Source organism: Tasmannia lanceolata, unplaced genomic scaffold (assembly GCF_043159265.1).
Source record: "Tasmannia lanceolata isolate RefF3 unplaced genomic scaffold, GAP_Taslan_0.1 ptg000012l, whole genome shotgun sequence".
Classification (NCBI taxonomy): domain Eukaryota; kingdom Viridiplantae; phylum Streptophyta; class Magnoliopsida; order Canellales; family Winteraceae; genus Tasmannia; species Tasmannia lanceolata.
The window spans coordinates 4,334,798-4,352,253 of NW_027518689.1; the positions used below are offsets into that span (position 1 = coordinate 4,334,798).

Sequence of the window (17,456 nt, forward strand, 5' to 3'; positions counted from 1 at the left end):
CCCCATACTAATGTCCCTTAGGCCCTTGGAGATACGCGCGTATTCACTCACGCCCTTGCCTCGAAATTTGTGTCTGTCATTAATGAAAGACACGTGGCACCCATGTAATGGCCCTCGAAGTGCGTGCTCTTCATTAAATGCGAACCGCCTTAGCCATGGTCTATAAAAGGGGGTTTTTACCTTTCACATTTCACTTTTACTTTCGTTGTCTCCCCTTTTTCTTTCTTTCTTGCTCTGCCTGCTCAGCTCGGTTAGCTCGAGGTTGTGATCGTCCGCGGATTTAGGAGCTCTTCTCTGTTCGGTCCGGTAATTTTCTTGAGTGCGTCTTTTATTCGTTTCTTTTCTTGCGTTCATGTCCTGTAGTAACTCTAGCTCTGAGTCCGGTTCGGAGTCCGGTTTAGGGGAGTCTTCTTCCAGTAGCTCAGGGTCTAGTTCGTCGGGGTGGACCCAAAGTAATCCGACCAAGACTCCTTGGCCAAACATGGCAAGTCCCGGTGATAGTGTAGAAGTTGTAGATAGTGAGGACAAGGTGATTTTGGATCTGAACACCACCCCGGCCCCCACGGATAGTTATCTCCGAGCAGAGGCGAGTGTTGGTAGCGACGCCGCTGAGGCGTCCACAACATTCCTCCCGGGCTTGGCCGTCGAGGTCGTAGCTAGGGCCCGGATGGACGCCAATCCCCAGTACAACATCCAGGCTCTTTACGAGGAGAACATCCTTGATGAGTCCAGGCTGGGAGACATTAGGGATAGGTACATTATTCCCCTAAGGTTTGGGCTGAGGGCCGCGATAGAGGGAGATAGGGCTTGCAACGAAAGCTCCGACGTCTGTATATACGAGGAGTCGTTAAGGGTCGGGCTCAGGTTCCCTCTGCACCCATTCTTCATTGCGGTCCTTCAATATTACGGGCTGGCTTTGGCTCAGGTTGCGCCGAACTCATAGAGGACGCTGATCGAGTTCATGTACCTCGTCCAGGGCCGGCTTCAAAGAAATTTGTCTGTGCCGTTATTCCGCGCGTGTGCGCACTTGAAGAGGCATAAGGATGGGGGTTGGATCTACATTAGCCAGCGCCGAGAGGTGAAAATGATCACTGGCATTCCCTCTTCCATCCACTTATGGAAGAACAGGTTCTTCTATGTCATGGACAGGGAGTCCACCCAGCCTTGGCCGGTTCCTCTAAAATGGAACGTCCCGGACACGGTTGCGTTGAGCCGCAAGCCGTTCCTTGAGGGGGAGGATATGAGGACGTTCGCCCTAGTCTGTGAGGAGCTGGAGCGGAAAGGCCGCATTCATTGTGCGGAATTCTCTGGGGAAGCGGTTCTGGTCGGGCTTGGCCTTAGTACTGCGACCCCGGCACGTATGTGGCTAGTCTTGCTTTAAACTCTTTTTTCTCCTTTTTGCTTCTGACCGGTTTGTTCGTTCATGTTGACTTTCAGAGATGCAGAAACAGTCAAAGATGGAGAAAGTGAGGCAAGGAGCATTTGGAAGGGCCCAGCAGGGCCAGAAAAGGAAAGTCGCCGAGATTTCGAGTCCTGCTCCGACCCGGGACACGCCGTCCCCCAAAGGCAAGACTACAGTGAAGCTGGTCGGCGCCTTCGGCCGAGGAGCAGGGTCCTCAAAGTCAGTGGGAACAGCCACTGGAGCCCGTCCTCCCCCGGGGAGATCTGGAGATAATGTTTTTCGGCCCAACTGGGCCGTTCAGAAAAGTGACACCAGCCTAGGTGAGAGCCGGGTAGCCGTGGAGATCGTCACTAAGGGTCTCCTGAACAAGGACAAGCTGCGGGTTCTAAACGAGCCTCCAGCTGCGGCCGATGAGGCCATCTTCTCTTCGCTTTACCAGGTAAGATGGCCTGTGTCATTACTACATGTTTCTTCTTCTTCTTTTTTTAACACTTGCTTGCTTGCAGATCGGACTGTACTACAATGATTTTCGGAAGAAGAGCAAGAAGTTTTCTGAGGCGATCACCAAGTCGGAGGAGGAGACCGGCCAGCTGATGAAGGAAGTAGAGGAGTTCCAAAGGTCCATCGGAGAGAGGGACGCGGAGAATCAGCGGCTCAAAGATTAGTTGGCTGCCCAGAAGCAGAAGGCTGCCGAGGCCCTCAACGCACAGAGGGAAAAAGCCCGGGAGAGACAGATAGCGGCCGTCGAGGAGGCCGTACAGAAGAAAGAGGACGAACTCATCAGTTTGTCCAGCGAATCCTACAAGGTGGGGTTCTTTGATTGCCTTGATCAGGTCAAGGAATCCAACCCGGTTGTGACCTTGACGGGCCTAGTTCTCCATGATCCATTGGAGCCTGACGACGACGAGCAGGGCACTGTCGCTGCCGCAGAGGTCCCAGAGGCACATCCATCACGGGGTGGTAGCCATGGGGTGTCTTGAGCTCCTTTCCCTTCCTTTTTTTTTTTGTAATGGTCCTTGGAGACCCAACTTTTGTAATAGGCTTTTGAGGCCTCATTTTTTGTAATGGCCCTCCGAGGCCCTACTTCATGAATGGAAATCACTTCTTACTATTTATTGTCCATTCTCCACTTGTCTGCCTCTGGCTAATACTGTTTGACTCTAATACTATGGGTCAGGAATCCTCCGGGCAGACGTTCGAGGTGAACTAACCAACGAGTGCCCAAGTTTTAGTGAGCTGGATTTCGAAGACGGTTTGGTTTTTCTGTCCGGGCTCGTTCCTGACCAGGAGTGCGCTCCCGGTCTTTATGGAGACGGGCCGGGGCGAACCAAGCAGTGAGTACCCTAGTTTTAGTGAACTGGGTTTCCAAGTAGCTTCGGTTTTTACTGTCCGGACTTGTTCCTGACCATGAGTGCGCTCCCGGTCTTTACGGAGACGAGCCGTGGCGAACCGAGCAGCGAGTACCCTAGTTTTAGTGAACTGGGTTTCCAAGTGGCTTCGGTTTTTGCTGTCCGGACTTGTTCCTGACCAGGAGTGTGCTCCCGGTCTTTACGGAGACGAGCCGTGGCGAACCGAGCTGCGAGTACTCTAGTTTTAGTGAACTAGGTTTCCAAGTGGCCTCGGTTTTTGCTGTCCGGACTTGTTCCTGACCAGGAGTGCGCTCCCGGTCTTTACAGAGACGAGCCGTGGCGAACCAAGTAGCGAGTACCCTAGTTTTAGTGAACTGGGTTTCCAAGTGGCTTCGGTTTTTGCTGTCCGGACTTGTTCCTGACCAGGAGTGCGCTCCCGGTTTTTACGGAGACGAGCCGTGGCGAACCAAGCAGCGAGTACCCTAGTTTTAGTGAACGGGGTTTCCAAGTGGCTTCGGTTTTTGGTGTCCGGACTTGTTCCTAACCAGGAGTGCGCTCCTGGTCTTTACGGAGACGAGCCGTGGCGAACTGAGCAGCGAGTACCCTAGTTTTAGTGAACTGGGTTTCCATGTGGCTTCGGTTTTTGCTGTCCGGACTTGTTCCTGACCAGGAGTGGGCTCCCGGTCTTTGCGGAGACGAGCTGTGGCGAACCGAGCAGCGAGTACCCTAGTTTTAGTGAACTGGGTTTCCAAGTGGCTTCGGTTTTTACTGTCGGGACTTGTTTCTGACCAGGAGTGCGCTCCCAGTCTTTACGGAGACGAGCCGTGGCGAACGGAGCCGCGAGTACCCTAGTTTTAGTGAACTGGGTTTCCAAGTGGCTTTGGTTTTTACTGTCGGACTTGTTCCTGACCAGGAGTGCGCTCCTGGTCTTTGCGGAGACGAGCTGTGGCGAACCGAGCAGCGAGTACCCTAGTTTTAGTGAACTGGGTTTCCAAGTGGCTTCGGTTTTTGCTGTCCGGACTTGTTCCTGACCAGGAGTGCGCTCCCGGTCTTTGCGGAGACGAGCCGTGGCGAACCGAGCACTGAGTACCCTAGTTTTAGTGAACTGGGTTTCCAAGTAGTGCAAGGAGATTTGCAAAAGAGTTTCTATCATTCACATTCAACATATATTTACAAAGTCGCTTTCACGCTGGGTGGTCTACTATTGATAGTATTTTCGGAGGTTCTTTGAGTTCTAGGCATGGGGTAATAGGTGCTCCTCCAGCGTCTCCATCTTATAACTCCCGGGCGAATAACCTCTTTCACTCGGTACGGCTCCTCCCACGTCGGGGAGAGTTTTCCAACCTTCTTCGGTTGGGAGATAACAGCTTTCCTTAGGACTAGATCCCCTGCTCGGAATTCTCTAGGGCGTATCTTCAAATCATGTTAGTTAGGCACTTTCTGCTTATAGGCGGCGAGCCTGATTCAGGACTCTTCCCGGGCTTCTTCTAGTAAGTCGAGATTTGCACGGAGCCCATCTCCATTGAGTTGCTCGTTGAAGTTGGTGACTCTAGGAGACGGGGCGCCCACATCGACGGGTATTACGGCCTCTTTCCCAAAGGACAAGTTGAATGGTGACTCCCCCATTGATGTGCGCGGGGTGGTACGATACGCCCACAGGACATGATAAAGTTCATCTGCCCATCGGCCAGCCTTCTCGTCCAGCGTCTTTTTAATTCCCTGAAGCAGGATTCTGTTCGTTTCTTCTGTCTACCCATTCGTCTCAGGGTGCGCCACTGAAGTAAATCTCTGTTCGATCTTCAAGTCAGAGCAGAATTTTCGGAAGTTTCGGCAGTCAAATTGTCTACCGTTGTCTGTTATCAAGACGCGGGGGATCCCGAACCTGCAAACAACCGACTTCCAAAAGAAGTTCTGCACGTTTTGCTCTGTGATCAGGGCTAGAGGTTCGGCCTCCACCCACTTGGTGAAATAGTCGATGGCCACTACTACGAACGCGCGCCTTCCAGAGGCTGGTGGAAAGGGGCCCAAGATGTCCATCCCCATACTGCGAAGGGGAGTGGGCTGATGATCGGGGCCATGGACACAACTGGTTGGTGGATGGTGGGAGAGAACTTTTGGCATCTCTCGCACTTCTTGACCAGGCTCAGTGCGTCTTGTCTTAAGGTGGGCCAGTACAGGCCTCTCAGCAGCACTTTGATTGCCAGAGCCTTGCCCCCTAGGTGTTCCCCACAAATCCCTTCGTGCGTCTCTTGTAGGGCATACGCAGCGTTGCTGGGCCGGAGGCACTTTAGGTATGGGAGGGTGTAAGACCTTTTGTACAGGCTCTCACCATCGAGGGAAAACCGGGCTGCTCTCTGTATCACTTTGCGGGCTTCCTTCTTGGCTTCAGGAAGCTTCCCGCTACTTAGGTATTCAATGATTTCGTCCATCCAACAGGACTCGTGCTCCATCTGCATCACTTCGGTGGCCTCATTTTCGATACTGGATTTCTGTAGAAACTCCATACATATACTCCCGAGAGTGGTGTATCCGGATGCGGCCAGCTTAGACAGCACATCTGCTTTTGTGTTTTCTGTTTTGGGGATTCTGATGACCTCAAAACTTTTGAACTTACTGGCTAACTGGCGGACCTTGGAGAGGTATTTGATCATACGTTCGTCGCGGGCCTCATAGACCCCTTGAATCTGGTTTGCAACCAACTGGGAGTCACAGTATGCTTTCAGCCTTTGGGCACTGGTCTGGACTACGAGATTCATTCCGGCGAGGAGGGCTTCATATTCTGCCTCATTGTTGGACGCGCGGAATCCGAACCTTAGGGCGTAATCTAAAGTGAAGTTGTCAGGCCCGGTGAGAATCAAACCGGCTCCACAGCCACCCTTGTTCGAAGATCCGTTCACGTACACTTCCCAGAGTGGCTCGGTGGTTGATGGATCATGTTCTGCTGGTACGGGGACGAATTTTGCTTTAGTCCCATCTTCTGTTTGCTCCTCAGTTGTGGTTTCCTTCTCCACAGCCGGGGTTTGGACAATTTCAGGTTCAGTGCTCTGCTGGGGGATGGTGCATTCAGCCACGAAGTCTGCCAGCACCTGAGCCTTTATTGCTGGTCTAGGCATGTACTGGATATCGAATTCGCTCAGTTCCCTGACCCATTTCACGAGTCGTTCTGAGGTGTCCGACCTATGGAGGACTTGCCTGAGCGGCTGATCGGTCAGGGCCTTTATTGTGTGGGCTTGAAAATACGGCCTCAATCTCCTGGCTGCCATGATCAGGGCGTAGGCCAATTTCTCGACCCGCTGGTACCTGATCTCGGTATCATGCAGGACCTTGCTGACATAGTAGACCGGTTTTTTTGGCTGTGCTCTTCAAGAACTAGGACGAATGCTAGAGCCATGGGGCTCACGGACAGGTATAGGAGCAGCTCCTCCCCCATTTTCGGCTTTCTCAGCAGCGGTGGAGAGGACAAGTACTGCTTCAACTCTTCGAATGCGGTCTGGCACTCAGCTGTCCAGGGTGTAGTCTTGATTCCTTTAACAGCGTTGAAGAAAGGCAGGCATCTCTCTGCGGACTTCGAATTGAAGCGCCCGAGTGCGGCCACCATTCCCATTAGCCGTTGCACTTCTCTGGTGGCGGTGGAGTGAGCTCCACCACGGCCTTGATCTTCTCTGGATTGGCCTCTATCCCTCTTTGGCTTACCATAAACCCCAAGAACTTTCCCGAGCTGACGCCGAAAGTGCACTTGGTGGGGTTAAGTTTCATATTATGCTCTCTTAGGACTTGGAATGTTTCTCTCAAGTCGGATACATGATCTTGCGCACTTTGGCTTTTGACCAGCATATCATCTACGTAGACTTTCATGTTACGGCCGATCTGATTCTGGAAGAGCTTGTTCATGAGCCTCTGATACGTGGCCCCAGCATTTTTTAGACCGAAGGGCATGACACGGTAACAGTACTTCCCCTGATCCGTTACAAAGGAAGTCTTCCGATATATCTGACTCATACATTCTGATCTGGTTGTACCCAGAGAAGGCGTCCATGAAACTCAGTAATTCGTGACCTGCGGTGGCATCAATGAGCTGATTGATTTTTGGGAGCGGATAGCTGTCCTTGGGACAGGCTTTGTTCAGATCAGTGAAATCAATGCAGGTCCTCCACTTTCCATTTGTCTTCTTCACCAGGACCACGTTTGCCAGCCAGTCCGGGTATTGGATTTCTCAAATGAAGTCAGCCCTAAGAGCCTCTCCACTTCTTCTTTTATCGCCTGTCGCCTTTCGAGGGCAAAATGTCTTCTTTTCTGTTTCACCGGCCTGCAGGTTGGGTCAACACCAAGTCTGTGCGTGCTGACCTCCGGGTCTATGCCGGGCATGTCAACGGGAGCCCATGCAAAGACGTCTGCATTGTCTTGAAGAAACTGGGTGAGGCTGTGCCGGGTGCTGCTGCCTAGAGAGGAGCCGATCTGAACGACTTTCTCATTATCGCCTTTGTACAGAGGGATGCAGATGAGGTCTTCGGCGGGCTGAGTCCCCTGGGCTTCGTCCCTCAGATCGAGTAGCTCAATCGGCAGCGATTCCACCGCGTTTTTGCCCTTGAGCGCTATGGCATAGCACTCCCTGGACTGTGGTTGGTCTCCCCGGACTTCTCCCACGCCGTTTGGCGTTATGAATTTCATTTTTTGGTGATACGCTGAAGCGACTGCGCAGATTAAGTTCTGGCCGGGTCGCCCCAAGATAGCGTTATAGACCGAAGTGGCCCTCACTACCACGAAGTTGACCATCGTGAAAGCTTGACAGGGCGGCTCTCCGACGAGGACTAGGAGTTCAATCTGGCCTGCCACTTTCACGACCTCCCCTGAGAAACCGAACAGATCGTAGTTTGCCGGCCTCAAACGGTCGTCTCCGATCATCATTTTCTCGAAAGCATGATAGTAAAGGATATCGGCCAATGCTCTGCAAAGGAAGCCATCGGACGCGCCGTGGAGGAGCATCATCGTTCTGAACGTCTCCAAATGGTCCACAGGGTCAGTGGTCCCCTCATATTGCGGGACGGTGGGCATTTTAAACCCTGTGGGCGCCGGGGCGTTCATAACATCGTCGGTGAATGACGTTCTGCTTGACAACGCCCGCGCAGCAGGCCGGCTCTGATCTTTTGCCAGTTCTTCTATACGGTGGTCCATTTCTTCTATCCTTCGTAGCATCGGATCAGCTCTATGGTCTGGGCGGTTCAGCGACCTGTTTCTCTCCACTGACGGGCTCGCCGCAGAGCCGGACTGACTTTCCGGACTCCTTCAACGAGGCCGGGATTTTTCTTATTGTGCGTGGTCTTCATGGGCTCGGTGCTTTCGTGCAGAGTGAGACCGCGACATCCGGCGGTGGTGAGGCTCTGTATGGGCATGCCTGGCTCTGGAGTGATGGACTTGCCTTGAGTGGTGAGTCCGGTCTTCACCGTGGTGCGCTGACTCTCCCCTATGGATATTCGACCTTTCCTGTACAGGTCGTGGAGCTTCTGGAGGATGTTGGGGAGGCGCTTGGATTAGTTGTTGGTATTGACCGACAAGAGCCGTCATCTGTTGAAAGAGAGCTTGAACTTGATCCGGAGTGGGCGTGGGATTGAGGTGTTTCGAATGAGCCGGGCTCTGTTCTGCTGTAGCAGAAGTATCCACCACCTGTGAGGCGATTCACTTACTCCGGGTTCTGCGAGGTAGCACGGCTCGAGTAGTTCGTGCAGTTGGTACCCGAGCATTCCTCCGTCCTGCCATTTTGTAAGGGGATTTGAACAACTTTTAGTTCGCGGTCCTACGGATGGCGCCAATCTGTTAGGCCAAAAATCGGTAACAGATACGGCAGTGATGTAAGGGCTGAGTTGGAGGACCCGAGGAGCCGAAATGAAGGAGCTGAGTCCTGCACAAGAGCAAACGAGGTCAGAAGACAAACCCGCAGTCGTTACTCCGGACAGGCCCTTCGACACTCAAGTCAGTATGAGCAGGAGTGCAGAGCGAGTTTTTAAGAGTTGGTTGAGAAGTTATTACCTTTTGGTCTGAGCCCTGAAAGGCTTTTTATAGAGAGAAACCTGGGGTGGTTGGATTACCTGCCCCAAGACAGGTGTCGGCCTCTTACAGGTTTAAGTTTACCTACCCTTAGGTTATCATCCTCAGACGGATGGTCGGACCGAGAGGGTTAACCAGATTGTGGAGGACCTATTGAGAGCTTGTATTCTCGTCTTTGGGGGAGACTGGGAGCGACACTTGCCCCTAGTCGAATTTGCATATAATAACAGCTATCAGCAGAGTATTTAAATGGCTCCTTTCGAGACTCTTTATGGTCGTGCTTGCAGATCCCCGTTGTGCTGGGTTGAAGTTGGTGAGAGGCAGTTGCTTGGGCCGAAATTGGTGGAAGAAACTTCTGAGAAAGTAACCTTGATCAGAGAGAGGTTAAAGGCAGCTCAGAGTAGGCAGAAGAGCTATGCCGATCAACGGCGTAGAGAGCTCGAGTTCGCTGAGGGAGATATGGTTTTTGTTAAAATCTCACCATTCAAAGCGGTTTTGCGGTTCGGCAGGAAGGGTAAGTTGAGCCCTCATTACATCGGGCCTTATCGCATCTCTAAGCGAGTTGGATCTCGAGCTTATGAGTTGGAATTACCTCCAAACCTTGATCGGATGCATAACGTATTTCATGTATCCATGCTCCGTCTATATCATCCCGACTCTTCTCATGTGCTAGAGGAGGACGAGGTGGAGCTTCAGGGTGATTGGTCCTTTTCGGAAGGGCCTGTGCGCATTCTGGAACGCAAGGAGAGAGTTTTGCAGAACAAGTCGATTCCCCTTGTCAGAGTACTTTGGCGTCACCATGGCGTCGAGGAGGCTACTTGGGAGCGAGAATCCGATATCCAGAAAAAATTTCCAGAGTTATTTGGAGGTACGCCTTTAGTTATTTAGTGATACCGTGTATGTTTGAAATCATTGCTAAGTAGTACCATATCAAGATTTATTGTGTAACCCTTTATGTAATTACTTTTATCAAAGAGTTGAGAGAGGAATTTCGGGGATGAAATTCTTTTAAGGGGGGTAGAATGTAACGACTACCCTCGTTAAATCTATAAAATTATTTTTTAAAACTGTAAATTCTAGACCATTGAATCAAAATTTAGGGTCGAGATTATCGATTTGTTTCAGCCTTCCTTGATTATCTTGGATCAAACGAGTTGAAAATCAAGGGCCCTAATTTAATTCAATAAATATATAAAATGGCTACTAATTATAGGGTTTTCCTTGGAAATTCTAGTACATGGAGAAACAAGTTAAAAGTAAAGAATAAATAGCAAGTAAGAGAGTTCCACTTTCCCTCTTGTGGGAAAAACGTGTGAACTTTCCTTTTTTTAAAATCCATTTTTATAGTAGGTCTTGCTATTAAATTGATCTAACGTTCATAAAGCCATTCAATATTCATAATTAAGGGAAGTAATTAGGGTCATTTGATGACTAAATTAAGAAGGCTAGTAACGTTAAAAAGGAAAAACGGTTGGAAATTATGAAGAAGGAAATCACGATCTCAAAATTTCAAAGAAGAATGGGCAAAAATGAAGATTTCTTTATGGATCGTATTTATTTTGTGGTAACACCCATCCTTGCTTAGAAAAAAACTTAAAAATCTCACCCAAATCAGTTACATACCTTATTGTTAAGATCAAAATCAAGAGAAGAAAAGGGGAAAGAATACAGTGAGAGAGAGAGGAAGAAAAGAGAGGCTCGGACGGTTCTTGGCCGGGAAACCCATCGTGCTTTTTCGTCTTCCCCATTCACCACAGCCGAGAGGTATGCTTCTTTTGAGTTTTACTTGAAATCCCATGGCAACTTCTTCATCAAACTTTTGGAAGCCATAGAATTTCATCCCCAACCGTGTATGCAATGGAACCCTTTTTGTGTATTTCTTCAAACCCATTTCACTTCCACGATTTTGCCATGCCCAAATCTCAAGCTCCAAAAACCTGCACAAACCGGCACCCACGTTAAAAGAAATAAATTAAGGATGCTGCAAACCAAGAAAGCAAGATGCAAAAAGAGGAAAATAAATAAAGTGATCTATACAATACCCATTCCATTTTCGATTTCTCCATGCCCAATCTCACGATTCCATCACCTGCAAAACCCACATCTACGTTTAAAAAATTAGGGTTCCCTTGAGTCTAAATCTGGAAAGGACACAATGCATATGTATGCGTATAAATGTTCTTTTGAATGGTAATGCGTATAAACTAATGTATACGTGAAAATTTATGTATAATAACTAAATAGACATGGTACAGTTTTGATGTATAGTGTATATAAGAACTGGGGAGACATGGTACTTAAATATGTAGTATGTGATTTTCTCGATCTTGTGGATATATATTCTATGTATAATCCTCCTCAAATCCTTAAAAACGTCACTTGTATCAACTAAATACTTGAATAACAGTTGACCCTAACAAATAATAATCATAGGTTCCTCTTGTAATTGATTTTATACTCCGATTAACAGTTGGGTGTATCTTTAATAGAAATCAAAAATTTCATCTGTAGGCTAATAAGTAAATACCGAATGCTTTTCTAAGAATTAATGAAATATGTCCACTTAAAAAAAATGAGTAAATCCGTATATTAGATAAATTACAACTGTTGATCATATCTAAATAGATGTAAGTGTTTTCGCATGTAAGCTAAGACAGGAATTGGCCGTCTTTGTTGGACATACAGACCATTTGAGTGAAATTTTGAATATGCCAGTGAAATCTTAGTATATGTATCTCATCATTGCCAGGTTATCAATCTTCCCACCTCCTCTAGGGGGCTCGTCAATTTCTTATCCACAAATCTAACTTGAAGACAGGTGACAGCTAGACCTTGCTTTGTAATGGTTTCCAATATAATTTGTCTATGCAATGTAACTCTACTTATAAAATTTTGTCTTATCGATACCTGCTTAGTTTAATTATACTTGCTTGCCTGGAATAAAATGAAATGAGATGAAAAATAAATTGTTCTAAACCTTATGCGAAAGAATGCAGGAAAAGAGACAAAGGTAATGTACTGTAAAATCCCTAATTTGCATATCATACATAGGGGAGAGTGAAGGGGAAATTAAGGGTGTGGTGGTATCATCCTGGGACCTAAGGTCCAAAGGCCAACTCGAGAAGCGTGCACAGCCTTTCGTTGGCAAACCATCCAAAGGGATAGTATCCCTGAAACGGCTCGGCATTAAATGCGAGACCGAAATCCGAGTCCATAACGCCACTACCTTTAGACAGGGGTAGTGGGTAGTCGTGCGGCAAGGACACCGGTAAAAAAATGAGAAAGTCAGAAAAGAACTGACAGTAAAGTAAACTGGGGAAAAGCCGGATGTACCTAGGGAATGTGCTGTCTCAATTTACATAATCATTGCATACATAGTATAAACTTGAATCATTGTCACTCTTTTATTTATATTGCCATGAATAGTGTAATTCCTTTCCAGTCTTTATTATTGTTACTATATATTGCTGAGGATCTGGATTATATTGCCTGCACTTTTTATATTGTCTCTCTTACTCTGCTCGGTCTCTGGAGGACCCTGCTCTAACGTTGTTTCCTCCACCACAGGGGTTGAGGCGTTAGATGGCGGAGCATTTGCAAATGAATGAACCATGGGATAAGGGACTGTGTGATCAAAGAGTTCGCTTCTGGGATTTTTGCACTTTGACGTCTTGCGTCATTTGCCATTTTTATTTTGTCAAGACTTTCTTTAGTTTGGACTTTGGTGATTTAAAACTTTACTTTTCTTTTGAAGTATGAATATTGAAATTGTTATGGTAAGACTTATTTAATTTGGAATAAGATTTTGTTGTGGTTGTTGTTTATCAAAAAAATAAAAAATAAAATATTTCTATGATTTTTGCTTTGTTCTTTTGCTCGTAGCGACTTGACGGAATCGGGTCGTTACAGATATGGAATAGATTTTTGGGCACAACCTATCTATAGGAGGGTATGCAAGTAATCTTTATTTTTTATCTACTACTTTATTGTTCAATAAGTGGTTTATATAATATGGATGTGTATTGTAATATAAATAATATCCCTACAAGAAGAAGAAAATTAAACTGGGGTCCTCATATTTAGATGTCGTTCATTTGTAGGTTGGCCGTGCCCCAAAAAATATTCTCCAAAAGTTGATACAAACCCTCAAAGTTAAAAAAAAAATGACAACGTTAAAATCGTCCACATAAAACCCTTAACAAATAAAGGGCTTAAATCATCCTATGGTCAAAATTTTTGGGGCACGACCTATCTACAACAAGAGTATGCAAGTAATTTTTATTTTTTATATAAAACATTAACGTTTTATAAGTGATGATATTATATGTGCATGAGTATGTATTTCGATGAGAATACATGGAGTCTCACAAACAAGGTGGGTGAGAGCAAATCAAATATAAGGAGACTCAGGCAGCTGAGGTAAACATAATTCATTTTATATCAAAATTTCTGACATCCAGAGAAGTTTTACTTATTATGTGGGATCCTGATTCTTGGCAATGGAGAAAAAGTGTTTGAACAAGCCTGAACGAAGACCCTTTTTGAGAACTTATGCATGATTGTGTAGTATGTATGTATGTACTTGTTTGTCGGGCTCATGTATGTTTGTTCTATGAGTCACAACTTATCTAACAATTGTGGGACCCGATCCCGCGAGAGGGTGGGGCGCGAGCCGCCACGCTCTCTCTTGGTCTCTCGTACCCACGCGATTGGCGTGCGCATTTTAATTATTAATTTTAATTCATCTTTTATGTGAACTTGGGATCACTAAGGCAATCTGAATTCCACACAAAAGAGACTGACAGAGTCGCCACCTAGATGTGAGATCTAGGACTCGTAAGTAACCAGAAATCTAGACTCGCTACCTGGTTGCAAGAATGGAAGGTATGGGGATTTATCCACCACATGCACCATTCCTGCCCGATAATCGGTCTTCAATTCCAAAAGCTAACTCTTTTAAATTTATTTTAAATGGCTCATTCAACTCTCTATTAATGTGCTAACTACGGGACATGCATCCTATGATCTAATTTCAATGTGAATCCTAGATGTGTATCTTGATTTCTTAATTGGTTTGAATTCAATCTAAGTGAAAGTTCTCCTAAAATTCTAATTTCATGGAAAATCCTAAGTGATTTAATTAAGCATTTACAAGAAAATTAATATACAAAACCCCACAATTTGTTGTGGAGCCGACTCGCGGTTGGTATGCCATCAGACATCCAAGCTGCCTACGTACCCAAGCCTCACTGGGATCAGAGTCGACGTAGTTCGGTGCACCTAAGCTAAGCTACTTATGCCTAACTCAACTAAGACACCGACCTAGACGGGATTGACTGTTTCAACAGTTTTAAGAGAAGTTATTTAATTCAAGTAGATGATTTTATTATCCTAAGATTTCATCTAAGATGCTATATGATTCTTATCTAAATGCAAGTTGTTCCTTAGACTAATGCAGGCTAGCCTACATCCTAGTTTACTAGGCTTGTCCTAGGGAAAGATTGGGTGACTAGTGTAACTAGACCTAGGGTACGGTTGCTATTCATAGCAAACGTCCGTGATGAGGCTGGACTCCTAACTCTAGGACTCCCTAAAACTTAAGACTCCCTAAAACCTAGGACACGACCTGACACCAATGTTCCTAAATTGGGCTCTAATGGTTCTTATGACGGAAACCATAATCCAATGGTTCCAAAAGACTCGAGACAAATCGATTCAAGTTCTTGAATTTAATGAATTTCAGATTTCAGGGATTTTCAGTTTTTGGACATTTAAGGATTACCAATGGTTCTAGGGTTCACCAATTTCGGCCCAGAATAACATCCAAGGAAGGGGATCGTGCGCTCTTTCCTTGTGCAATTTAATACTTAGGTTATAGCATCTTATTGCCTGGCATATCTCAGGATTTTCGTGGACAGTAACCTCGGAGCCAACAACATGCTATAGCTTAAATATTCAAATTGTCAAAGATCGGTTGCAATTTGGATACGATTATGGATGCACTAGCCATTTTTCCAGGAAAATATAAAGATCCTAAGATTTCTGTTTCAATGGATTAAAGAGTTAATATGTGACAGAGATTTAAGGTTCTTTAGAGATTTTCAGATGATTTTCAATTAATTTCGGATTTTCAATGAATTTTATCAATTTTAAACGTATGAGTGATTTTACAAGTGAAACTGTAGCAAACGAATTCGAAATGAGTTGAAACTTCTACAGCAGCAAGATATGATGAAATGTAGCTTACTGGAAGAGTTTTGCAGATTTTTACATTAAGCTCATATTTAATTTCGAATTAACGATTAATTGATCAGATTGCAAAAATAACACAGAAACTACTACAAATAGGAATATAAATTCATTGAAGTTTCTACAGTAACTAGATATAAGTAAAAATAGCATGCTGTGAGATTTTCATGAATTTTGAAAACCATTTACTATCAGTTTCGGATTTTTTAATGTTCAGACAAGATTATGAATTAACAATACATCCCATATGAAACAAGATCTAAATCACTTGAAAATTTTACAGCAACTAGAAATATGGAATATAAAACTAATATAAAACTTTTGGGAATTTTATCTGTGATCTGATGTCTGTAAAAATTCTCTCAAAATCTGATAATTTTCAAAGAAAGCATAAAATAATATATCAAACGGATTCCAAAAATTCTCAAAAATTCATTGTAGAATGTATCAGTGTTATATTATTTTCCTACGAAATTTTATTAATTTTGGAATTCGTTTAGTATATATTTTATTTTTCTTCGTCGAAAAGATATTTTTGAAGAGTTTTATATTTTTAAAACACGATTTTCGAGAAAATTACTATTCCGGAAAACGTCCTCCAACCTTGTTCTGATGTGGTGAACACAAGAAAATTTTAAAATTCCAAAAAATAGATCATCCTGAGATGGCTATTTTTTTCGAATTTCGTAATTACTCAGCCAATATTTTAAATAAAATACCACTCTTCACTCAAATTCTAAAAAACCGTTGATCTAATGTCCGATCCAATCCGATAGTTATTTTACTCTATTTAAGTAGAACATTGTATTAAATTTTGGGATGAAACAGATTTGAAACAGTCATGCAGATCATGATTTTGAGCATACACATTTAATATTACATTAAATTCATTTAAATGCTTAAAAATCATGCAAAAATCCGAAAATATACCAAATCATCTGAGAAAAATCTGAGAATAGTGTACTAACATGTAGGCGAGATCTCTGCCGAGTAAAGAGCCGAAAAATCCGAAAATCCCGCCGCCACACGATCCGCTTCCGCTTTGTTTCTTTTTTTCTTTGTTTTCTTTTTTATATTTCTTTTTTTCTGTTGATGGGGAACGAGAGAGAGAAAGATGGGGAGACAGATAGGTAGAGAGAATAGTAGAGTGATAGAAGGGGATGTAATAAGAGAAACTAAGATTGAGATATAGATAGAGAGAGAGAATAATAGAGATAGTGAGAAACACAGAGGGAGAGAACAGGGATACAGAGAGTTCGAGAGTGATCGAGAACAAAGAGATGCTCTCTTTTTCTAGAGAAGATGATGAGTGATAGATGAGAGACACAAATAGAGTTTGACAGATAAAGAGTTGAGAGATAACAGCAGAGAGAGAGCTAGAGATCGAGAGAAATGAGAGTGGGAAAAACCGGAGGGTGGTGGGAAGTTGAAGAAAGAAAAAGAAACAGAGGGTGGTGTAAGGAGCAAAACAGATCGTGGATAGAGAGAAAAAGAGAGAGAGAGAGAGAGAGAGAGACCGAAAAACAGAGTATTGTTGTTTTTCACGGTTTTTTTTTTTTAAAAAAAAAACGAGAAAACCAAGAGAGAGAGCTTGAGGAGATAGAGAGATTGAGATTGGAATTGAGAGAGTGAGAGAGTGAGAGAGTTTGATAGTGAGGGAGGGAGAGTAAAAAAAAACAGAGGGATAGAGGGGGAAGCAGAAAAACAGAGGGTGTATGGAGAAGAGGAAAAACCGAGAGTGAGACACTCTGTTTTTTGTTCTATATCGAACCAGAGAGAGACGAGAGGGAGGTTGAGTGGGGGAGAGGAAGATAGAATGTCGGCTGGGGTTGGGAAGAAAACCAAGCCACCTCTTTTGCTCTCTCTTTTTTCTTCTATCTCTCCCTTGAAAGAAACAGAGCGTGCCTTCTGCTATCCCTTCTCCTCCTCTTTTCCCACCAATAATCCCTTTGCCTTATCAAAAAAATCTCTTTCCCTAAATACTACCCTTTTTTTTCTTGTCTATACAGCATTCATTCTTTATATATTTTCGGTGATGCTATTGACAAAGGAAGTTTTCTTTTTTTGGCTGCCACTCATGCATAGCAATATTGTATTGCTTATGGGTAATTCCTTATCAGTCGAGGGATTTTTCTTTCCCACGATTATTCTCTTCTATTTTAATACAATGGCTGCTTTTGATCTTTTTTGAATGACAAAATTACCCTCCTTTTCACATTCGTCCAAAGCTCCCCTGATTGATTTCCATAGGACCACCCGAACCGTCCAATTAATTACACGTCGCAACTGACCACCATAGGACAATCCGAAATGTCTATTAATGGGCCACGATGCAAACGGGCTGTGTCTCTGAACATCTTCTATAGGATGATCCTAGCTATTCAATTGATGGGCCGCAACAAGAATGGGTCGCC

At 44.9% G+C, this 17,456-nt stretch overlaps 1 long non-coding RNA gene across 1 annotated transcript; it reads right to left on the minus strand.

The window, feature by feature from the left end:
- Nucleotides 1-10,362: 10,362 nt before the first annotated feature.
- LOC143887169 (uncharacterized) lies at nt 10,363-16,129 on the minus strand. Its single transcript, XR_013254089.1, has 3 exons — nt 16,011-16,129; nt 10,836-10,882; nt 10,363-10,730 (listed from the first exon to the last, which is right to left on the minus strand). It is a non-coding gene; the product is annotated as an uncharacterized LOC143887169 (long non-coding RNA).
- Nucleotides 16,130-17,456: the final 1,327 nt, after the last annotated feature.